Here is a 25,570-nt window from a genome sequence, read left to right on the forward strand (position 1 = left end):
AACATTGAGTACATAGTTGTGAAGGGAACCAGCCCATGAACTGGAAAAGACAATGGATTGCAGTTCTTACAAGCACAACAATGATTGAGGCCAGTAAGGAATATCTTTACAGGAGACAGGATCCATACAAAATAAAACCTTCAATATACCACAAACAAAAAATGTGAAAAGACCCATATCTTCCAAAGGAAGAGTATGGGAGAGAAAGAGAAAAAAATCCTTCAAGTAAAAGGAATTCGCCAAATAAGGTAAAAGTGCTATAACAAACCAGTGAGGGATAGAATTCTTATCACATTCTATGAGGACGAAGAAGTACCCTCAGACAAAGGATGCTAAGGGGGACCTCAGCTCCCTTGGAACCAATCCACAAAGAAATGGAACCATAATGTTGCAGGGATACATGTTCCAAAAAGAAAACTGAAGATGAAAATGTGTCACACCACCATGACAAGGGGTGAGTTCTGTCCGCTGTGAAATGAATTGGCAAAAAAATAATGCCTATGGGAAAAAGGAGCAAGGCATTCCAGAAAGTGACAAGTAATACCATCCTCCTGAGGGATGAAGCAGAGAAAAGGGAGCCAGTTCGGCGACACATGCCAAGGAATCCTTGCTGCATTGGTAGGATATGAACCATTGCAATAGAGGGGCCTCTGGTACCCAGTGCATCACCGAGCTATATCCTAACAAGGAACATAAAAGATCAGTGACAGGAAGTCTTCTTGCCAATGCACAGCAAGAGCAGAACAATAAAAAGTGCCAACACACTAATAAAGGAACTAAGTTGGAACACTGTCTTAGGCCAGAGCGGAAAACCTACCCCAGCCAAGAACATGCTACTCCTTCCACTGCTTCCATTAAGGAAAGAGGGACACTAGTTAAAGGGAAGAAATGCCCCATCGTGTTGAGAGCTAACCCCTCGGACGTTTTTTTGGAGGGAGGCGGTTAAATCGGGAGTTGGTGCAAGGCAGAACGCCCAAGCTCTATATTGTCAGATGCAGATAGACTGAAGTCCCTAAAAGGGATACTAAGTGCCAGAAACAGAACCCAAAATGCCTATAAGGCATTCAAAAGATGGTTCCCGTAGAACAGAGAACAAGGAAAAAGTGCATCCACACAAGGAAAATTACCTCTATAAAATAAGAACTTGGTTAGAAAACTAATTTCAGAAAGAAGCCTGTGAAAACAGGTTCCCCTAGGGCCCCAAATGAATATACGCCCCAGATAATGGGAGCCATAGCCTGTCATCAACAGTATAAAAAGAATAAAAGTACCTGCAGAAGGCAGGAACACCTGATTGGGTGTCACCCGTAGATTGTAAGGGGATTTGGGAAAAAAAGCCAATGGGCTCTGCCCTAGAAGGAATCATATGGAATTCCAAAAGGGACTTTCTTCGTAGAAACCTAGTATGGGAGAACTAGGGAAGCAAATGGTAGAAGTAAGAACTTGTTCCATCCCGACTATCTCCAAATCTCTGCAAAGCAGAGTTGGCATGTGCACCAAATAGATGGGCATATCAATCAAGGGGGCTTGAACAGCCTCTGAAAAACCAGGTGTGCGCAGCCAGGTGTGATGACATGATTCCACAAATGAGGTATCCATACCACAATGGATGATCAATTTAGCTGCTTATCTCACATTAATTGGGCAAGTTTGTCACAGGTGTTATTTGGAACTGAAGGCAGCAGACATGTCAATGACTCCCACAATGCATGAGAAAAAGTCGGAGAACGCAAGACGTATAGATGGGTTGTTGTGCAGAACACGTGGAGTAGAAAATATGTCTGCCACAAGTTTCTAGTCTCCTAAAATCTCTGCCATGAGAGACATTAGGAAGAGAGTTGGAATCAAGGGAGGCCGAAGCGGTATGTACCACCATACTGTGATGAGTAGGGTGCCGGAGGAGACAGACCGGACATCATCGAGGGCAGGACAGTGTCTGTGCGAAATAGACCGATCCACAGGGGCTGCTGTATTAGTTTAAGCAAAATGTTTTAAAGAGCTTCAATATAACAAAGCACATGCTCTTCCCTTGTTTGGCCATGCTGAAGGACGCCAATTAGGGGATCAGTAGTCACTTCCACAGAAGGAAGTGTCAAATCCAATACCACAGAAACACGCCTCAGCATGTCAGCCAAGGCTGAGCTTGCCTCCGAAGCCCAGGCCAGGGGGAGAAAAGAGGCCAGAGGCACTAGTTTCACCGAGCTCAGTCAGCCATCTTTCCTGTGAGGGAGGCTGAACAGTGTCAGACATGGGGTGCAGAAACCAAAACTCTTCCCCATCACCTCCAAAATCACGTCCTTCAGAAGGAAAAACAGGAGGAGGCTCCACAGAGAGCAGAGGGAGTGTGTCATAGCTAGGTGGCACCACCGGAATCGCACCCGATGTCGAGCAGCACCAAAGTGGCGTCTTTGCGGCATCAGGACAGGAAAGTGGTGACGTGTTGATCGTGTCATCGATGTCGGCCAATCAGATACCGACACCAAAGGTGGGAACCCCGAAGGGCTGTGCACCGGTACCGAAACAGGTTCGACAATGGAATTAGAAGACCTATTTGGCGTGGACACAGTCAAGGCACTTAGCTTCTCCTTGGAGCCTAAAGGCGCACCAGAGGAAGGTGAAGACCCAAAGATAGCATGAAGAGAATTATAGTATTCTCGCATATGGGTAAGAGTCACCCTGGCTTAAGGAAAGGTAGGGGGGGGTGGGCTTGAGTATCGACTGCTCCACTGAAAGGCGGGGGAAGAGGCTTTACGCAGTGAAGTCAGTAGATGCCGTGACTTCGAATGCCTGCGCCTATCCTTACCTCAGTACGTCGATGGAGAGCAACATCCATGAGAACAGCTCCTGGAGCAGGCCCGTGAACGGACTTGAGAAGGAGACAGAGGTCAACAGGAAGTCATGGAAGGTTGCAACAGCTGCGCCACTAGGAGCTTCATCCAATGGTCCCGCAGCGCCTTCGGTCAAAGTTGACAACAGGCATTGCACTCCTCAGAGTCATGGTGCACCCCTAGGCACCACAAACAAATAGAGTGAGGGTCTGTGGCCAACAATTGCCGTCCACAGGATCCACAAGGTTTGAAACCTGAAGACAGAGGTAAAAGGAACACTGTTCCGTCAACAAAAACGTCTAAGTAGGTCGGAAAAAACCCTGAGGAACTGCTACCGGATCCGCATTGTAAGTGTGGATAAGAAGAAACTGGCATCAGTGCAGGGCTTATATGGACTCCGCTTACATCACATCCAGAGGACGACATTGCTACAGAGTTGCTTGATGCCCTCTACCGACTCACAGAGGTATTGCTGTAAAAAAAAAAAATCCAGATCCAGTCTGGCGCCTGCGGAGAATTCTAAAATAGGGAATCTGCGGATAGATGTCTCAATCAGATTAGCATTATATGCAGACGATGTCCTTTTTATATCTTTCAGATTCTGAGCATTTGGCCTGAATTGTAATCCTACCAAATTGATTTTAGTACAGCTATCACCTTCATAGGACTGTGAGGCCTGGCAAAATAATGTCCTGATACACCGACAAAGTTTCTGCTATCTGGGAATACGAGTGGCGCTTCATCTCACGCTGGCATTGTGCCTTAATATGACATCTTTGGTCCGGAGAGTCAAGACAGATCTCAAAAAGTGGCAGTCTCTCTCACTAAATTTTATGGGCAGGACAGCCCAGTACAAAATGATGGTCCTTCGAAGATTCCATTACCTTTTTTAAAACCTCCCACAACTGTTACCCCAGCACTGGTTTCATGAAATAGACTCCCTGGCCATACCCTTTCCGTGGTACAATTCTAGACCAAGATTGGCCTACGACAAATGCCAGCGCACCCCTTGTGATGGCAGTCTTGGCATGGGAAACTTATATTTGTACTATCTAGTATCACAGCTATTAGTCATACACCGGGCTCACCAGGAGATGGTCCAACTCGGTCTACAGACTTGAGCTTACCTCTATGGGCTTTTCCAAATTGATGGCAATGCTTTACGGGGATACGGTCCCCACCACATTGCCGCAAGTGACTTGTATGGAGTTTCTTGGATGGTGGGTGGCACTGACCTACATGGGATGGGTCGCCACACTCACAAAACAAATTCCCCTGTGGCAGGGCAAGTGGCTGAGAGAGGTGTTGGCACTGGAGGGTTTCAGTCGATGGGTCGCAGTTGATACTACCCAATTGGGAGATGTGTCGTCCGGGACACATATGTGCTCTTTTCAAGACCTCCAATCCGCATACGCACTGTCCATGCCCCAAATCCACAAGTGTATACAATTGACCCACACACTACATGCCCATGCCCATCCTGGAATTCAGCCCTCTTAAAGCCAAGATCATGATGGGTGTCCTTGGAAGGGGCGGCGTCTCTCAAATATATTGCACACTTAATGCCCCTGATACCATCGGACCCCTCCGGGAGCGATGGGAAGAGTGGATAGGCTGTCTGGAAGATGAGGACTGGAGAGATGCATTGATGGGTCTTAGAGTCATTACTAGATCCTCTAGACTAAGACTGATTCAAATGTACTATATCCATTGAGAATATCTCACTCCAGAAATCTATATAAGGCAGCACTCCTTGCACACTCCAGAGGCTTCTGATACTCCCAGATTGCAACAGACTTCTACCACATGGTCTAGGTCTGCCCAGTCATCCAACACTTCTGTAAGGCAGTGGTTGCGGAACTCTCAACAGGACTGGGTTGGGAAATATACCTCTCTCTGCTACTATTGCTGCTGGGGGAGTTTGAGGGTGCCGGGGGCACAAGGACAGACCGGGCCTTGATGGGCATGGCCACCCTGGACGCCAAAAGAGACAGAGTCACACTGGAAATCTGATGATCCTCCATCAATCACTCAATGGAGTTGAGGGGTGGATTGGGGCACCCAACAAATGGTGGGAGAACGCGGGTTTAGAATTGATGACTTAACTGCTAATGTGATACCGCCTGATTGGCTGACCTGCTGATCCTACATGGGAGCAGTACAGATTATAAAGATACACTTAACTAAGAATCATGGTGAAGTAATGGATGCTATGATATTGACTAGTTATGTTGTTATAAAACATAATAAAGTTGATTATCAAAAAAAGAATTAAGTGACTTTTCTCATCAGCTTTAAGCCATGATACCACTCTTCCAGATGTTGAACAACTGCTCACGAGGACAGTCAGGTTATTTGAATCGATGATTAACACCCCTTGGACCATACACTGAAGAATTCATGGAAGTTGCAGCAGCCTTACATTCAGGGGTGTAGACCTGTATAAAAAGAGCAAATAGCCAACAATAAATGCAGCTCAATTCTACTGGAGCCTAGCTGAAAACCTAAAATAAGATTTTCCACCACAAAATCTTCCCAAGTCAGCACTAAAATGGTGGGCACACCCAAAGTGGACAACATACAATTGTTTACACAACACATAAATAAAACTACTTTATCCAGAAAATTGGCCAGAAGACAGCATGTATATTCAAGGATTTGAGGCGGGTGTCCCAATTCTTGAGTGTAAATGTGGTGGATAGTACCAGGGGAGTTAGAGAATACAAGGAGTGCAACACTGCCTACATACTTCTAGAATTTTTAGAAATTAATGAAAGCTGTTGAAACCATTGATGTCTCCACCAGCAAATGTAAAAGATGCTTTAGCTGCATGATCTACTCACACAAAAGAAAAATTCTCTTTCCACAAATTGTTGGCCATTCCTTCTGTTTTTGGAATGTGTTGGCCCATCGATTCAAAGGTTTGAGCCACTACTATATGTAAAAACATGGCTAAAACTGGGAAGGAGATCTGCTGATGAGACAGCCTGGGGGAAAAAAGTCTCCCTTCAAATCTATGTGAAAACTTTTTTTATATGTGTTGTTAACAATCACTGCTGATCTTCTTGTAACAATAATTGACAATTTTCAAGCTGCGAAATGGAGTTCCTTAACTTCTATTTTGTTTCGGTGCTTAGGTTTAGAGTTCTTTCTATGTTTGTTGATTTTAACTAACCTATGTCTTCTTAGAGGAATAGACTTTAGTTCATGCAATTGATCTTAACAGACTGAGAATTCCAGTTTGCACTTTCAATGTTTTTAATTTTTTTAACAGAGTTTTATATAGCGCGAACTCGACTTGAAGATATCAGGTATCAGAGCGCTTTACATGAGCACCAGTTTCGTTACAGATGGACACATTCATTTTTGTTATGCGCAGGGAGATTAAGTGATTTGCCCAGAATCACAAGAAGTTGAACGTCCATGCCGAGGCTCAAACGCCTCTGACAAAAAGGGAACACTTATAGTTATCTGTTCAATAATCTGTTAAATAATTATGGTTGGTGGAATATCATTCTCCACTTTTGTTTCTAGAGCTGCCCACAGTAGCTGGAATTGTGAATAATGTCAAACCTCGAACGTCATTCATGTGCCCTTATCTGCAGAGTCAATCTTCCAAAACGCAAAATTTGATCCCATTAAATGTTAGTCAGAAGCCCTGACCTTGCCCCACCTACAGCTCGGCCCCCTTGCCCTGCCACCTAGCCACAGGCCAATTTGGAAAGTACCTGTACGTTTTTCCCATTTAAAGTACTGAGTGAAGTGAAAAATTAAACTCCAGACACGGAGAAAGAAAAAGCAAACCAGGAAGCCTCTAACTGAGACAGCTTTGCATACTGAGGCAGCGAAGGTCCTGGACTATTTACAAGGACAGCGTCAGAAGTCTTTTAGCTAAAGGGGAATTCTTACATACACAATTCCTAAGTTTATTTTGATTTTTTTTGTAGAATATTTAAAGCGGCCTGTAAACGAAATGCAATGAATAATGTTAAGATTTAGTACAAATTTGTTCTTAAATCAAGGCAGAAAATTGTACTTGCTACAGACATGTTTTCAGTTCTGTTTTTAAGAAATTACATTGTATCTATTAAAAAGTGTCCAGGATTCGGAATATAGGTATATAAGATAGTTTAATGGTCATGAATTAATTTCAGAAAAAAATACGTGATTGTGAAACAGATTTTATGACAGGGCCGAGGCTTCATATTATGCTTCCCTTCCCTGCTTTATTACTTCAAGCACCCTCCGTGTCCTTAATAAAATTAAGACTTTCCAACATGGTTACTTGGAAAACGCAGATTTTAACAACAGAATAATAGCGTCAGTTGAATCAGATTGGGAAGTTTGTTGACCACAGTCCCAGACAATGCCCTGCATTTGGTAAAGAATAAGCCCTGAACCCCATCAACAAACATGCCTCATAAAATAGAACCAATATCTATTATTCACAGCAAATAATTCCATGATTAGTTCTTTCATTCAACAAGACGTTCAATATTGAGCGAGTAGAACTTACAATCAAAATAGACTTCCTCCGTTATTTCATAAAAATCTAGAATTATTTCTTATTCCACAATGGAAACTGTGCATTAGCCTTCCCTTTCTACAGTGCTCTCAATAATAAATATATAAATACGAATAGAAATTGTCCAAAAAGTGACAAACCAATGCAAAAATGCAAGTTTGACAGATGTATCAACAAATGAAATTTCTAACAATGTATTCCAAAAGGAAGAGCCAGGCATGAGATTGGTACATTTAGATAAAACAACACATGTTTAAATGAGGCAAGGCAGAAGCGATATATCATTTTGAATACCCATAAATTACACATGTTTACCACAACCCGTTCAAAACCGGCTACTTTGGGGAATGTACTTAATACAAAGTCGGTCCTTAAATTCATGATTAACTGAATAAATAGACATTTGATTCTCAACTGTTTTGTGACAGCATTAATGCAGGATGTTGTTCATATCCTGTGGTACTATTTCACGCCAGGGCATTCCTAAGTCCTCATCTTAGATTTGCTGCCCGCTTCAAGATTTCAATCGGCATTTCTTGGGCGTTGGTGGCTGTCGAATGAGCGGCCATGTCATTTCCACAGCATTCAGCCAAACTGACCAGCAGATTTTCTAGGTAGCATTGTTGGTCACTAGTTCTGATGGGAGTGTGAGTTTCATTCACAGGTCACATATTCAGAACGAAATGTTGGAATTCCACTGTTTATAGAACTGTTGTGTATACAACGTGGTAATCAATGTACCCCGCATTCTTGAGGTACATTTAATTTTCAATAATTGTTCATACTATGAAAGGCACATAGATGCATTCTCTCATTTATCTTTTGAGAACAGTTTCTCCTGATATGCTGTCCTGGAAAATCGTTATCAGGTATGCTTATAAAAAACTTTGTCATTTTTAATAAGGCTCATGTTGATGTGGAAGAGCTTGTTTTGCTGTAATAAATACATTCTGAGATAGAAAAAGGTTTTAAATGCCTCTGATGAGTATTCTGATGAGCGACCGTGAACTTAATAATGTTGACACATCTTCTGTTTTCTTCTGGTCCAAGCGTTGCGTATTGAAACAAAAAAAGATATCCTTTCCTAGTGTTATATAAATCAAACGTAAAATAATATTTGTTTCTTAATATTTTGTAAGTGTCGAGAATAAGGGATTTTGCCAACAGTGTAAAAGAACATGAGCAAAACTTAATTTTTGAGGTGTTGGTCAGAATCCATTTTTGATGTCAGATGATCTTATCTTAATGATGAGATAACCAGGTGGTTCCTTCCTTCATTAATCCTGTACCTCATCAACTTAGCATGTTCAATCAACCTTGGACGAAAAATCTGTTCCATCTGGAACACTTCCATGAGTGGTCTTCACAGATACATATTCATCTCCACATAAAAGGCATTTCCTTATTTTCTGTGAAGTATAAAAATGAGAAGAATAAATATATTATTTTCACAAAACATATCATGCTAGTATGGTGCTCCCCTGAGGCTGACAAACACGTACCTTCTTCAGTCTGTAATCAGCATTTCACCACTTTATAGTGGATATTGCTCTTGCTCTGGTTAATGCTTTGAGACCTTTTCACAAAGCACATTAACAGATTAACAAATTACTTACCATAGGTCAAGATAAAAAAACGCTGGTGGATATCTAGTCCCCGATTCTCCTCATGTGAACCTCCCAAGTGCAAAAAAGGACCCAGAAAAATTTAAAAATCAATAATTGTCAACTGGTTATAGGTTACACAAGACAGTTAAACTGCGGAGCTGCAAGGATCCACAATAAATTACGCTATGCATAGAATACACTTGTCACATGTACCAGTGATGCAGTCCATTAATGTTTTCACACCTTAACCAAAAATTAGATAAGGAAACATGTTTAAAAGCATAGCTAAATACTCTTGAGACAGAAGGGGAGAGACAGGAGAGCAGTAAGAAATGTTCAAGAGATAAGCAGCCATCAGAAAGAACAACACCGAAGATAGGAAACTTGTTCTTCTAATGGATACTGCTTCCCACAGCTTCCTTAAGTGAACCACTACCAAAGCAGTAGGCTCAGGAGGAGGGTTGAGCGTAGCAGCAAAATAACACCAGGAAGTTTTGAAACACAGTCTTGCCAAACTAGAAATTTGTCTTCAAATAAGCATACAAATACTAATGCAAGGACGCTCAATAAGCAGTCCTAAACATCGTACCTACTGAAACAATACATCATTTGCTACCCTTTCACTATCAAAATGGGTTACAAACCCACTGGAGGGCCCTTTCTAGCTACTTCATAAGCTATTTTAATCTCTGAGGAAATTCACCTTGAAATAGTCCACTCCTAACAGAGTTACCACATTTCACATCTCCTACAACTAATTAAATGACAGTAAAATGATTAACCTAAAAGACATACCAGCTCAACCCTTTCCTCAAGATTAAGCTTATCAAGCTTCTCTATCTCATTGACAAATGAGGAGGAGCATAAGAAAGGAAAGACGCCATCAGATAATATTTTCCCTTCTGATGATTTATAGAAGTGTTCGTTGGGCAAAAAGGTCCACTGTAAGCCGCCCCCACTGAGTACAACCACGCACACTACTGAACTTGAATTCCCCATTTGGGAAAAACCTTATTGCCCAAATAAAACAATGCAATTAGTATGTAAAGTAATTCCCCAGTATCACTACTTCACATACTACAAAATGCAGTTCACACATTTTTGGGTCAACATCTCCACCTTCACCTTTTCATTGCTCTTATCATTTCTGTGTGGGGATCTCAAACCTGGGTGATGGAAATATCCACACATATAGGTATACTGGTTTGTATGTAGTACATGTGTGTGGGACTAGGGGAGTAGTGGGGAAAATGGGGAATAATCACTCTAAAATGGGAGGGGTTATGAGAAAATTAAGGATGGGATTAGGGAGGAACGTGCTAATAGTAAACAAACACCCACCCATAAATGAAAGAGACCATTGCAATTCACAAAATACACTTCTAAATTTACTCCAGCTATAATAGTGTCAAAAGAGACTTAAATGTACTTATCCTGCCTAGCAGTGGAGTAAGTCAAGCATGACACATGGGCAACCACTGGTTCTTTCTTTACTTTATTTAAGCCAATGGCCATAAAAGCATTCCAATTAAAATAATTGTAAAAGGAAGCACAATTAAATAAAGCTGGAAAATATACAAATACTGGGTATAAAATATTCATAAAAATGTCCACTGTTGACCTAAAAACACAAAGCAGACATAGAAACACGCCTATGTAGACAAAAATCTAGTATGGTCCATCATGATATGTTATGTTATGCTAACATAACATAACATAACATACAAACATGCCACTGTAGACAAAAATCTAGTATGGCCAATCATGTCTAAAATGTTTAATACATGTCGTGCTGTAATAAGGGTGTTGCAACATTTCTGTCCAAAAATATACACTTTAAAAAGTGGGTACCCTGATAAAAAACACATTGCTAGACGTGTGCATGCTACCTTTAACACATAAGGCATTGGGATTTATCCATGGTAGAACAAGATAGTATGGATACCGGAATACAACTAGGATTATGTACCCTTCCCAATCACACAGACAACCTATCTGGGTAAAGTGCAAGTGGTCAGCTTAAATTGTAATTTATAAACAAGTTCTAAAATCGGTAAGACCACGATACACAAGAATGAGGGGGTATACATTAGACAGAAAGCGAAGAAAGGGTAAAAGAGTTAATATTTTGTTGAATTGGCCATATGCTCTCCAAACATTTTGCAATGGAGAAAACAATAACCGGTGACTTGTATCTTCTACATATCCTTATCGCTACCCTGTATTGGACGACACCTAAAAGGCGGCACACAGGAGCACTCCAACGCCTACACTTGGGAAGAAAAAGAGGAGGTGATTACCAGTTTCTTCAGCACTTTAGCCGACAGGACAAATTCTGTTTCCACCATGTTGACTATTCCATTTAGCGGTAAAGGTAGCAAATGGTAATGAACCTAACCAGAACCTTATATAAAGAGCTTCTGTGAATGGAAGGTCAATATCATTCATGAAGTTTTCAAAATATGAGGTGGGCTTGAATCCTAAAAAACAATCAGTAGATGGCCTTCACTCTCACATTTGAGGAAGATGGAATAGGGGACAACCAATACCCATATAGATTTATAGAGTTTAGGGACTGTTTTACATAGTCCAACCAGGGTAACATAACACCTCTCTGTGATTTATCAAGAACGTCTCTTAATCCCGCCCTAAATTCTGCCAGCTTAGGCGCAGACCAAATCCGTACCCAAAAGAGAATACATTTCTGATGCGCTAGGGGTGCAATAGATCGGAAGCCTAAGTCATGTTTAAAAATCAGTGGCATACTTTGGGGCAGTCTAAGGGATGCTCTTAAAAATGTATTCTCAGCCACCTCTGTATTTAAAAATTAACATATCCCCAGAGTTGGGCTCTATATGTATCGGTGGTTACATCTTTGTCCCTCCAGAACTCAAGAAGGGGGGAAATTGGATGGAACGAGGACTTATTTGCAAATTTTAGTTGCTGCTGCCCTCTGCTTTAGTATATGGGTACTTTTTCTAACCTGGGAACCCCAGGTATTTGCACTAGAGAGGCGAATGCTAAGGTACTCAAAATCTAGCAGTTTCTCCAGCTCCTCCCCTTCCAGCATTATTGATCCTCAAAAGCCTCTCTGGGGGTGGACAGCCATAAATTCATTCTTACTTGCGCTGATTGCCAGTCCATGAGCTTGACAGAATATATTAAACTTAGTCAAAAGGGTATCTAGGCCCTTGGGGTATTTTGATACTAACAAAGTATTGTCAGCGAATAATAAGATGGATACGTTAGTTCCCCCTGAACCAGAGAGTCCAGCCGTTTATAAACAGCAGGAACAATGTGGGGGCAAGGATGAATCCTTGTCTGACTCCTTTTGCAGCCTTAATGGGATTGGTGTTTTCCTCATTTGTACCCTATCTGACTTGAGCAAAATTATCATGGTGTACCCAGGCAAACATATCAAGAAGAGGGCGGGGGGCGCGTTTCACCATAACTTATACCTAGGGAACATATCAAATGCCGCCTTGAGATTAACAAAAGCAACATAAAGGCTAACCCTTTTTATGTCTACTTCTTTTAACCTTATTAATTGAAATCTAAAAACCTGGTCTATTGTGCTAGTTTTGGGGTAAAATCCAGCCTGCAACTGGGTTAAAATGTTATTTTCTTCAACCCAAATAAGGAGTTGATCCAATAAAAGCTTGTAAAAGATTTTTGGGTAAGAATGAATGATGCTGTCACTGCCTCCTGTAGTGAAACTGGACTAGGGAGCACAGAACTGGTTTTACGGAGCAAGAGAGACTTTCTGAAAAAAAACTTCAAAGGAAAAAAGGGGCTATAAGTGTAAGACTTAAAACCCCAGAACTTTAGATTACTTCTGGAATCACGAGAAACACCTGGCAAGGAGAAGAGCTGAAGAGCTGTGAGGAGGAGACTGCCCCCTTGCTGTGGGTTGCTTTGCTGGGTTGGCCTGCAGTTGTGCTTTGCCAAGGAGGGACAAAGACTGGATTTTGCTGTAAACCTGCTTGAGAAGTGTCTCCAAGGGCTTGTGTGTGCTGGGCTCCCATTCTGAACTCTCAAGGACACAAAGACTTCACCTACAGCCTTCTTGAACTCCACTGGTGGGAGTTGACCTGCCTGGGGTTCCCATTACAGTTTTGGTCCCCTAGAGGTTGTTCCTGCTACAGAAAGCTGTAAAGAACTGAAGAAATCGAAAAGATTTATGCTTCGCTCTTCTGGCAGCTGAATTTTCCAATGCAGGACTGCCCTGCGGGAGAAATTTCCAGCACACCACCCTGTGTGGCTGAAGAAAGACACAGCGCCTGCCAGCGCCCCAAGAAACTGCCTGACAGCAACTCCAATGCAGGCCCTGCTGTGTGGCTAAAAGAATCGAGGCATCATCGGTCAGCGGCTACGGAAATCCACGCAGCGCCCGTGGCACCTGAATTTTATCACCCATCGCACCTGTGTGGAAAGTTTTTCCGATGCAACAACTGCAGACCAGAATCACCTGGGAAATCAACACATCACTTCCCCCTACTATCCGGATTTGATGCAGAACTGTCGCATCGCCTACCCTAGGATTCAGGAACTGACGCATCGTTGTTTTTTTCAACGTTTCCCTTCTCTGCGGCTGTTTTCCTTGTGGATTTTGATGGATTTGAAGTGCTTTGTTTAAAAATCACACATCCATAGATTTCTATGGACAGAATTGCTTGCAACCTTTTAAAAGTCATATTTTGAGTTGTGTATGTTGTATTTCTGTCGTTTTGATCTTGTTTGGTTCAGATAAAGATACTTTCATTTTCTAAACTGGTGTGGTGTCCATTTGCAGAGGTTCACTGTGTTACTGTGTGTGTTATGTACAAATGCTTATACCTTGCCTCTGAGATAAGCCTGTCTGCTTGTGCCAATCTCCCAAGGGGGTGCACAGGGTTTATTTTAGGTGTGTAATCTCCTTCTCTTCACTAGGAGGAACAGTCCCTACTTGGACAGGGTGCATACCACTGCCAACTAGAGACCCCATTTCTAACAGCAGGACTTCCATATCAATAAGATTCCCCCAGAATTGGACGTCTAATAAAAAGTAATCAATATGGCTCCGGCAGGTATTTCTTTTGAAATCAGAACACATCTCCAGATCAGATTTGGTTCTACTGTTACATTCCCCCAGACAGCAACTCACACAAAGATCCAGTATTAGAAGGGAAAACCGTGGAAGAGAGGCTAAGGACGGCCTCAAAATTTGGGGAATACCCCAATATTGGTCTTCCTCTCCTGCATTTCATTATGGAGTGCAGATGGTTAAAAGCATACATTATTATCCCCACCTAAAATCACAGCTACCTCCCGTGGTAAAGTGGAAATATAATCAATCAAAAGTTGAAGGACAGGGGAATCAGCTGTTTCGGAGACACTCCTGCTGTATATATTGCAAATTAGAATGTTTGTTTTATTGGGGGTAGAAATCTCAATACCAAGCAGGTCTGCACAAATGCTAGATTATTGGCTAACATGGTACCCCAGCGCAATCCTTATCCAAATTAGAAACCCACCAGATGGTCTGCCTGGTTTAGACTTACACTTGGGACATGGAAGGTTTTAAAATCCTATAAAGGGGAGATATCCCAACATTCTTGAAACATATTAATGTCAGCTGTTTCTATAAATTCCCCCCAGTACTCTTAAGCAAGCTTGCAGCCCAGCCCAACAATATTCCAAGAAATCATTGTCATATTGTTTGTAGGAATAGAGGGCGTTACTGCAGGGATCCTAGGTGCTAGACTCAGCTGGCAGCTGCCTTCCCTGGTTCAACAGCATAGTACAATACAAAATAATGGAAGGCGGGGAATACATTAACATGCCATTGTTAAGTATTAATCAACATAGTGATAAAAATTATCAATAATTATTGATTAATCGTTATCAAGTTTAATAACACACTTCATTAAAAAAAATATGAACAAATAAATAATAAAATAAATATAAATACAAAAATAAATAAACATACATTCATGAAAAATTAAGTATAATTATTGATTATTGTTATTAAATGCATTAGTACACTTCACTAAAAAATAAAATAAACTGTTTTTAAATATAAAAATGATTGTAATTTAGGGGCATATGTATCAAACGATTTTGTATTCGCAAACTCTGCGATTCGCAAAAAAACAGCGTTTGCGAATACAAAATCGCAAAATGAGATGTTTGAGCCATTTTAGCATCGCTAATTTTGCGATTTCTTAATTTTGCGTAAGCATTTAAGGAATCGCAAATTGCAATTCCTTAAATGCTATGTAACACGCACCCAAGTTGTGCGATTTATCCTTAAGAAATCGCAAATTACCACCAACTTCAAGTTGGTGGTAATTTGCGATTTCTTTGAAAAAGTCACTTTTTGGCATTTTTCAAAGTGCCATGTGGCGCACATACATGCCCTTAGGGCATGTATGTGCGCCATATGCGCACACATGCTAATTTCAGGGGTGCATCAGGGTGTCATCATGACCCCCCTTGCACCTTTGAAATTATTCTCAATTTGCGATTAGCAAATTGCGATTCGCAATTTGAGAATGACTTCCCATTCATTGCTATGGGCCTCCTGGCCCATAGGAATGAATGGGAAGGTATTCCTTAATTGCGATTTTGCAATTTGATAATCGCAATTAAGGAATATTAAGAATTCGCAAAATATGTGCGAATTTTTAAATACATCTCGTTTTGCAATTCTCAAATAGCGATTCTCAAAAAATTGCTATTTGAGATTCGCAAATGGAGATTTTGATACATATGCCCCTAAATCATTACTTTTAAGTTAGTTTACTACATATTAAACAAAACTATTATTGAGGTTACTGAGGGTCGGTAATTTTATTTTCATACTATTACTTAAACATGAATAGATATAACATAAATTAATATATTAGTTTATAATTTAATACAAATTTCATTTGAGGAGACAATGTGTCTTAACTTTTAATTTTATTAGTTTCAGGTTAATGCTAAATAATTTTAATTATTTCACATGTATATTTTACAATACAATATTTTATCATTATTTTTTGTTCATAAATAATATTTAATACATTTCCTTTTACCTTCATATATGGAGATTTCCACCCTGATGTTGAGATCTCCATCAACAGGTAGAAAGTTACTAGGAGAGGATTCTCATATGCTCTATTTATACAATGTTTATAACCGTGGGATTAGAGGGGGAGGTGAGATACCAACGTTAAAACACTTCATTGCACACAGGGACGTTCTCGAAACACACAACAATCTAATCATTCAGATGACTTCAATACCACTTACAAGCCTCTTGATAGCAACGGCTTTCTCCCTCAGATGTGGAAGGGTGTATCTCCCCATTAGACACTGTGCCTGTGAAGTGGTGGACAGATGCAGCATATCAGTTATTGTCATGCACTTTATATTACGGTCTGAAGGCGCGTATCAACCGCATTCCATCTGCCGCACAAGCATCGTACACCTTTAATCACCCTTGACATTATAGCAGGATTGACTATATTTTGATCGCTGTCTCACTTTGGAGTACAGTAGTCGACTTGAAGGTGGTCACCAGGGGTGACATTGAACACCATCCACTGCTCACTAAATGGGATAATTAACCATTCGACGAACATCCCACTCTCACTTTCCACAGACCTAATTCCATCTAATAATAGGTGCAGGATAAAATGGGCCAAAATAGCAGTCCAACCAGACCTTAGGGCCAAAATGAACAGGGCACTGCTAGATGCAATAATGGCGATAGATAGTCTCATGTTTTCACAGGATAGAAACTCTGCGATTTCATTTACACATGAAATGTTGTTTAATACCATAGGTGAATGTTTTATATGGAATCATTCTCAAGGCCCAACGGTTGTTAAATCTGGTTGTACACTTGGTTTAATAAAGATTACAGCGAGCAAAAATTGAGCTATGCCAAGCCGTAGAATGCGGCAGCATTGACCTTATTACAGCTAAAAGGAAACCATACAAATTGGCCCAGGCAAAAGCTCACTACGACTGTGACACACAGATCTGGGAAGATCTCTATGAGGCAGCAATTTCCAAGAATGCCAGGAAGTTTTGGCGTCTGGTGGCAAATGGGGGACAAAGTGACTGAAACCACCTTGCGGAATCTATCCAACCAGAGTCCTGGCACAAACATTATTCCGACCTTTAGATCCCCCCCCCAGTGAAGGTTATGGCCAAACTTTGGGATACATGTACCTACCCCACCCCTAACTATACAGATAAAAGAATCCGGGGGTGTATTTAAAGGCTTCGCTGCGGGGAAAGCAGCTGGGCCACATGGTGTTCTTGGTGTCCTTTTCCTATTGGGACATAAGGAACTGACAAAAGTGTAGGGTTTATGTGCACTTGAGCTGGAACATTAGAGCCGAAGCGCTAGGGTAATTTCCTGGTTTCTGGGTGGTCTGTTTTCACAATCCTCCTCCCCAGAAGTCCTATATGTTACTAGATGTTTTTGTACTTTGTCGTTTTATACTTGTGTTGATTGTTAATTAACCTTATTGTGTATTTAAGCCACTTCAAGCTAGGTTTTACACCTGGGACATGTACCACTCATGCACTGATGCACAGCTCTAGTATTGAAATTGGTTTGTTACTGGCCTGTAGGCTTTGTACAACGCTATCGTATCCTGAGAACTCATCGTTGAAAAAGAACCTCCTTCGAGATCAGGTGAACCAACATGGGTTATACTACATTGCCCTTGTATTTATCCTAAACAATTTCTTCCTTTGGAACACCTAAAATCTAAGACCTCACTTTCATTTTAATAAAGATCCTTGCCTCTCTCAGACAACTGAATCAGCTCTATTATATGGGGGAGAAAAATGGAAATGGATGAGTGGAAGATAGCCCCATCTCTTTACACATATACTTTACTCAAACAAACCACTGTTATCGCATCATTGAATATTGGCGATGTTTCTCATTAAAAATGTTATAAAGATTACATACTGTCTACCTGAATTTGCATGCGGGGTGTAGGGGTATCGCCAACTTACTAGGGGGGAGAGAGTCTCAATTTTATATAAAGCCGAATTAGGGTAGTGCAGTACCAGGGCATTTACCCCTCTGGTCTATCAACCAACATGGTTGGTAATGAGGTATTTTTTTCAAAAATCATAGTAAATCTAACTTATGCAACATGCCAGACTCACTGCAACACGGTGTTCATCCCTGCTAAAAGCAAATAGTGCCAACCGACCCCTGCGGCACCCAATAGTGACAAATCCTCCTATGTGGGTGGTTGGTGCTGACAAGCAAAAGAAAACAGTAACGGACATGCGGAAAATGTATGGCAGTCCTGAGAAGCATTGTTGCGAGAGGTCGTCGTACGCGGTGATCGCGTTTCTCATATCGATTTCCAAACACTTTATCACGCTAAGGAGAGAGTAGAGTGCAGGAAATGGTTGTGTTTGAGGCTAAGTACACAGAGTACAGATTTTCCCCTGAGGAAGGGACCACATAAAGGTCCCGAAATGCATCGGGCTTTACATTAAATGATTGTAAAACTGTGTACTAACAATGGTTTTTGTAAATATTTGTACATGAAATGTACCACAAGATACGCATTTATGTTTTTCAAAAAAACTTTATGTGAAAAATGAATAGTGTAGATTCAATGTATTGTTTAAAAAGAAAGGAGGTTTTGTTGAAACAAAGTGAATAAACTTATATGTATCAGCATTTAACATCTGTATAGTGATGATGCTTATCACTTGGTGAACAGTGCGCAGCATAATTAAGTCCTTATACTTGAGATATAACCAGTCCTAATAAAAAACCAGTTTAAGTAGCCGCACCCTGTGACCAGGTGATCTGGTGGCAGACAGGCCGCCAGGTCAAGGTTTTCCGAACACTCAGGCACCCCCACTTCTAAATAGGGTGGGAAACTGCGAGTCTGGTGGGGTGGAAACACCACCAAGGTATGGTAGTGCTCCCACCCTGCCAAAAACTAAATGAGCCCCATAGTCTCCAAAATTGTCAAAGGACGAAAATAGCACTGAAAGCTGACAGCAGTTATTGGGGCATGGAACAAATGGAACATGATTACTGCCATTCGTGACATATATATGGTACTTATTATGTTATCAACCACGGTACCTCACAGATCGGAGGTAAAGCTATCTTGCGCAGCCTGGCGCCAATGGGATGGTATTGCCGATGAAAGAGTTTCCGGATTGAGTCATGGCACTTGATGTTCACGTGAGGAAGCAATATCCATTTGAAGGGATAATTTTATTTTTTCCATAGACACCCACCTATCTTGGTGTAGTGCAGTTTTCAACACACTTTCAATATGGATTTAATTGAGACGCCTAAGGTTCTACATTGAAACACTGCTAATTTTATTTATTAATTTTCAACATCCTATTTATATGTAGACACTGTTTTCTGTAGTTATGCTCTTGCAAACCCTATTTCACAGGTTCTCGTACACAAACGCAAATGTGTATTTTATATCCTCGGAGACAACTGCTATTTGTTTTCATCTTGGGAACTGTTCCGTTGGTGTTGGTTTGAGATCCAATAGCCCTTGTTTCTAGTCTTTTCCTTCAGAATATTTCCAGCTGGCCTGTCCTGGGTGTATTGTTAACATTCTGGAAGTTTTGAACAATGTAATTGTATTTCAAAGCACGTTTCTTTTGCAAATCCTAAATGATAGAAACGTGATATTTCTATCTGTATGTGTCTTTTTTTGCGATTCCTGAATTCAAATCATAAGTTTAAATCAGCTAGCACTTTACTCATATGCCTTTCAAAGCTCCTTGCATTGTATCTAAGGACGTGTGTACATTCTTATTGTATTTACTGCACAACCTCAATTCGAAAACAGTGTTTGACTAGATGTCATGCATGAAACAGTTTCATTCCTGTTTAAAATTACAAAAGCTAAATAAATGCCTGATTATCAGACAGACTCCTGTTAAACTGCGATTCATGTGGAAAACACCTGTTCCTACATGTATAGCAATTCTAAGAGACGCAATGTTTATCTCACCTGGTAAATACTAAGTACAATATTTAGAATTATAGATTGAATGCCATCAATTACAGGGACGTGTTTCACCGAGGGGTTCCGAGTGATGAATACACAACGAAGGTGAAGTTCGAGTTGTCTATGTCACTCAGAACTAACCCTGGGCGTAGTACGCAAGATACACGTAGCACTACGCAAACTGCGTAGTGCGCTGTTCACGATGATTGCACAGTGCCGGATGCTTGTCCGCACTGTGCAATCATTGAAAACAACATCTTGCACAGTGCGAGCTGTCGTTTTCTGCCGCTCTAGTAGATTTTTACTTGAGCAGCAGATTTCTCAACGCGGACTGGTAGTTTCTCATCGCAAGCGGTCGCGAGCAGACGCGACCACTCGCAATGAGAAACCTGACCTCCCTGCGTTGAGAATCTCGCCTGGAGGTTTATTTTCCACGCTCGCGATCGGCAACTTGATGTTGCTGATCGCGAACGAGGAAAAAGTCTCGCCGGGATGTCATTTTGCTCGCTCGTGGTCTCCAACTTGACGTTGAGAACTGCGAGCGAGCAAAATATGCCAACTACGCTACGCGATTTTGCACTGTGCTACGTGCAATTCGCATAGCGCGAAGTAACGCAAACTTCACAATCGTAGCATAGTTGTCCGCCCAGGGTTACTCAGAACACAGAGGTGAAAAATATCCCTTTAATGGATGGTTTAACAGCTATATTTTTTGTTATATATACTATTAATACCCTTTGACAGGGTTTTTTCATAATCCACTCTAAGTGAAAATAATGCTGGAAGATTCTGTTTTATTTTAATAATTTACCTTCCTGTAATAATAGGTTGCAGTTTTGTTAAAAGTGTGTTGCCCTTTCAATGTGTGCATTTTTATAACTATGAAATGCACTTTGCTAATTAATGTATTTATTTTTGTTTGCCCTCTTGCCTGAAGCAAGTTTGATCATAGTGAAGACGTATGATCTAGTTTCAAAGGCCTGGTTGTTGTCGTGGTCTGTCCAATCCTTTATTTTCTCTCTTTTGAATGCAGCTGAGAAAGGAAGAATCCTGACCCTTTGTTTATTGCTTGGCGGAGTGCGTGATGCACTATGAAATGCTTGTTGTCTTTCTAGTTTTCAGCTAGTAGTCACGTCTGTAGAATGACAAAATGTCCGCGGTTTTGCACTTCTTTCTTTCCAGCAGTGTTTTAGTTTGAAGTTTACCACTCTGGATGTTTGGGTTGAAATCCGACTGTTGTTTGATCTGTAATTGCAGCCAACAGTCCAGTAAGTGACACAGTGGAACTGTAGTACGTCACAGCAGTGTTTTATGAGTTTTGTTAACCACCGTTGTAATGCAGTACCAGTGGGTCATCACTTTTAAAGTCCCGTTCACGATAGTGAAAGAGTATTATAAGTATATGTGTTTGTGTAGAATCCTCCCCAGTCCGGGAGCCTGTAACACACCACACCATAGATGGAGCTCTGGTTTGCACGGCTTTAGATTTAGATTTTAGCATGCAACCGTTAACTAAACACTCTGCCTCTGCGTCACACACACCAGATTACGTAATACTTGTAAGGACTCAACAGAGAACCACTAGAGGCTTCATACACAAACACAGGACACAACAGTTTCAAACCCCAGTAAATTTTACCTGGTGGAAATTAATGAGTGAAAAATGTAAGATAAATGCACAGACTTTGCATGTTTTGCCCAGGTTTCATGGTAAAACTTGGAATAGGTAATAATTATCACACCAGATAAATTCTGAACACCTTGTCATATTTTACTTGCTCAATAATTATTCCGTCCTATCCCATGGAACTTGTAATCAGGCTCTAAGGTGACTCTTGGTAGTTTAACAAAATCTTCTGAGGCGAGTTTATTCTGCTATAAATCTCGAGCAATTACATAAATACCACAAGGTTGAGTCTCTGGGGTTATAAATTAACATGGGACCTCAGGGACCTCACACATTCGGATCTCCCCTTTTACCCAGCATCAGTACAGTCTCTTCAACGGTGTATACCGTGGGTGTTTGGTGCTCAGGCCACTCAAGGCAATGAACCAACAGAGGCATATATATATATATATATATATATATATATATATATATATATATATATATATATATATATATATATATATATATCTACTGGCGGTCGCCAGTAGATAGTTATAGTTAGGACCCTGTTTCCATAGGAAATCCGCAACATTCTATTTGGAATAACTTTGGCGCCGGTCGACGAATCCTCGCGAAATTTTCAAAACTAATGGGGCGCTACGCTCCGCTCCTACCCTGAAAGTCTCGGGGGGATTCGTCAAGCGGGGGCTGAGAAAAAAGGGGGTCCCAAAACGCGTTTTCCCCATGCATTTTTCCATAGGACCTTTAGACACAGCTACAGCCCGAACGGCTGAACAGAGTTACTTGAAATTTGGCAGAGAGGTAGTCTACAGGTCAAGGAAGTGCCTTTTGTAGGTCTGGTGTAAATCTGTTCAGTAGGTCCTGAGAAAATAGCATTTAAATCAATATATATATCTGTGGCAGCTTACGGTGCGCTTACCGTGCGCTTACGGTAAGCTTACCGTACGCGTACGGTGCCGTGCGCGAGCGCGTTTCTGATTGGCTGTTAGATCTTATTAAACATTCCAATCAGTCGAAACCAGGAAGTGTCGGCCGCCATTTTCTCTCTCGCACTCTGAGGGGGGGAGGAAAAACAAAGTTGGATAATATGAAAAGGGGCAGGCTAGACAGCTCCTAACCACCTAGCCATGGTTAGAGTGTCCCAAAAGAACCCCCAAAGCCAAAAATTCATTTTTTTTTTTTGAAAAAACGCCGATTACGCTTACCATATGCGTACGGTCAAAAATAAATTTAAAAAAAAAATCATCCACATTTTCACCACCCCGTGTGCAAAAGGTGCCCGTAGCGCACCTTTTGAGCATGGCCTAAGGAATATTTGAACATTTAATAGATAACCTATCACAACGAAGCGCATAATATGTCCTCCGTGTGCGGACGGTGCGAGAAGCGCATCGTGCGTACATGGCCCATCCAGCGTAACGTGGGCACGCGGTGCGCGTAGCACGGCACTAACTGCGTAAAGTGGGCGCGCACGCCACGAACGGCGTAAAGTAACTTAGCATTTAAAAAACCGTACAAATTCACTGAAAAAACCATAGGTTTCACACACGTTATAGTTAGGAATTAGCATTTAAAAAACCTTGCAAATTCACTGAAAAAACCATAGGTTTCACACAAGTTATAGTTAGCTGTACATTTCACTCGTAAAAAACCAATGAAATTCCACGTTATAGTTAGTGCAGGCAACTATAACTCACGCGACCGCAATCCTCTGCTGATGACATATGTGTCTTTATGAAAAAAAAATATTTGTAATATATGTATAGCTAAAATTTAATGGAAGAAGACATGGGCAAATAAGTGTCTAAATACAGTATTAGCATCAGCAGAGGATTGCGGTCGCGTGAGTTATAGTTACCTGCACTAACTATAACGTGGAATTTCATTGGTTTTTTACGAGTGAAATGTACAGCTAACTATAACTTGTGTGAAACCTATGGTTTTTTCAGTGAATATATATATATATATATATATATATATATATATATATATATATATAACAAGCATTGGGAAATGCACTAGGTTTCGCCTATAAGATTATTAATAAGAGGTGTGGGAGCAGTGTATGAGTGCAGGGAGAATGGTGTGAGCGCTCTCTGTGCAAAGTGAATGGTGCATGAATGAAGGTTGATAAGTGTCTGAGTGCAGCCCTTAAAAGTTGGGAGCTGCATAGAGGTCTCAGCTGTAAAGCAACCAGTGACAAGAGATGTGTGGATAAGACCACAAGGGGTCGGAACGAGAGAGTAGTTTTTGAGTTGCATTGAAAGGAGAAAGAGACGGGGATGAGAAGAGAGGAACACATAGATGGCATGAAAAGCGTTGAAGGGTGCAATTACCATGAATGTATTATATATACATATATTTATATATACATATACATATATATATATATATATATATATATATATAGAGAGAGAGAGAGAGAGAGAGAGAGAGAGAGAGAGAATCTTTATCGATTTATATATAATATACACTTTATTTATTAAGACTATTACCCCTACCATCGGGTGCAGCATAGGAAGGATCTTGAAGAAAGTTACAATACTGAGCCCAAGGTAAAGAGCCTTCTTCGAGAACAGTGTAGATAGTAAATAAACAAGCATGACTCTGCTTAATTGTGTGCAGCAGAAATAATAATCAATGAATGTGACATCCATTTTCAACAAGATGGCGTTGAGAAGTAACCTTGGCCTAGTTAGCAAAAGGCAAGGAAATGCACTTTAACAAGTCGTATCAAAATTGTTTCAAAGGCAATAGCATAATGGCAGTGTACACACGTACATTCGAGTGCAGACCTTTATTCTGCACATTTTTAACTATGCAAAAATATCATAACATGTTCACAAACCTCTACAAAAATTGGACTATAGTATCGTCTGACAAAAATAGCGTGTGCTAAATATGGTTGACAAAGATATTGGCGTGTTGGAGTCAATAAAAAAATCTACATCTGTTGGAACACTATTTTCGTAAACATTATTGAGGCCACACTAGTTATGCCAGAGAATATTTTTATTTTCACTATTCTGACATCTACTAAATCATCTGTTGTAACCACTCGGCCAATAAGAGGTTGGTACTGAGATAAGTGATTATCGATAGTATAGCTATCTCATTCAGAAACGGAAATGTTAATCTGCTGAAAAGCGTCCCACCTACTCACCAGATAGAGTAAGAACAAGAACAATGTCAAGTTACTCCATGACAGAGTTGGTGCCGCTGACAGAAAAACGAATTAAAAACGATATTGCATGAGAAAGCACTGTTGAAGGATAGAAAAACAATGTAAAGTGCTCCAAATTGTGTTCCGTGTATTGTAAGACAGTTCCATGAAGGTGCCTGATAGTGAGGAACAAGAAAATCACACCAAATGTGGGCTGCATGTAATCAAAGGAGAGTGGGGATAACAGGAAGGCAATAAGCAGTGTCAAAGCCAATAGTCTTACCCACTATTTCGTTTCAATAAAAACGTGTATAAGGTGAAAAGTATTCACTAAGGTCAGTATTCAACAGTGTGACACTGATCGTAGAACAGCAGCTATGCCGTGCTTGTCACAGCTCATGTTTGTAAACAATTTACAGTTGCTTAATCTGCATCAGCTACCCACGATATCTGCAGCAGAGAAGCTATCACTGTTCTGTGTGTCCTGTTTTGGATTGGGAAGGCAGGTCGGATTTCGCTTTTTATTGATGGTGTTGGGCGGCGGTGGTAATTCTGTGCACAAGAGTAGGACATTGTTTTATTTGAAATAATCTCAAACAATGACTACTCAATCTGCACAAATGAAACAAAAAAGAAGCAGGCTTCATTGGAGAGCAGAGTGCACAGGGAAGAGGACAATAGGCAACATGACGGTAGTTAAAGACATATTGAGATTTGGGGATTCAATGTAAAGGAGTCCATAATGTAAGAGAGCGATTGTAAGGGTGCTATAGCACCTGAAGCCGTCTGCGTTTTTGAGGCTGTACTATCCAAGTAT

The 25,570-nt window shown here is 40.9% G+C and overlaps 1 protein-coding gene across 1 annotated transcript in view; it reads right to left on the reverse strand.

Moving 5' to 3' along the window:
- The window catches only part of CFAP54 (cilia and flagella associated protein 54), a 2,172,274-nt gene that overhangs the window by 599,938 nt on the left and 1,546,766 nt on the right, over window positions 1-25,570 (reverse strand). The gene's annotated exons all lie outside the window — the stretch shown is intronic.

Source organism: Triturus cristatus, chromosome 4_1, assembly GCF_964204655.1.
Source record: "Triturus cristatus chromosome 4_1, aTriCri1.1, whole genome shotgun sequence".
In the NCBI taxonomy this organism is placed as follows: Eukaryota; Metazoa; Chordata; class Amphibia; order Caudata; family Salamandridae; genus Triturus; species Triturus cristatus.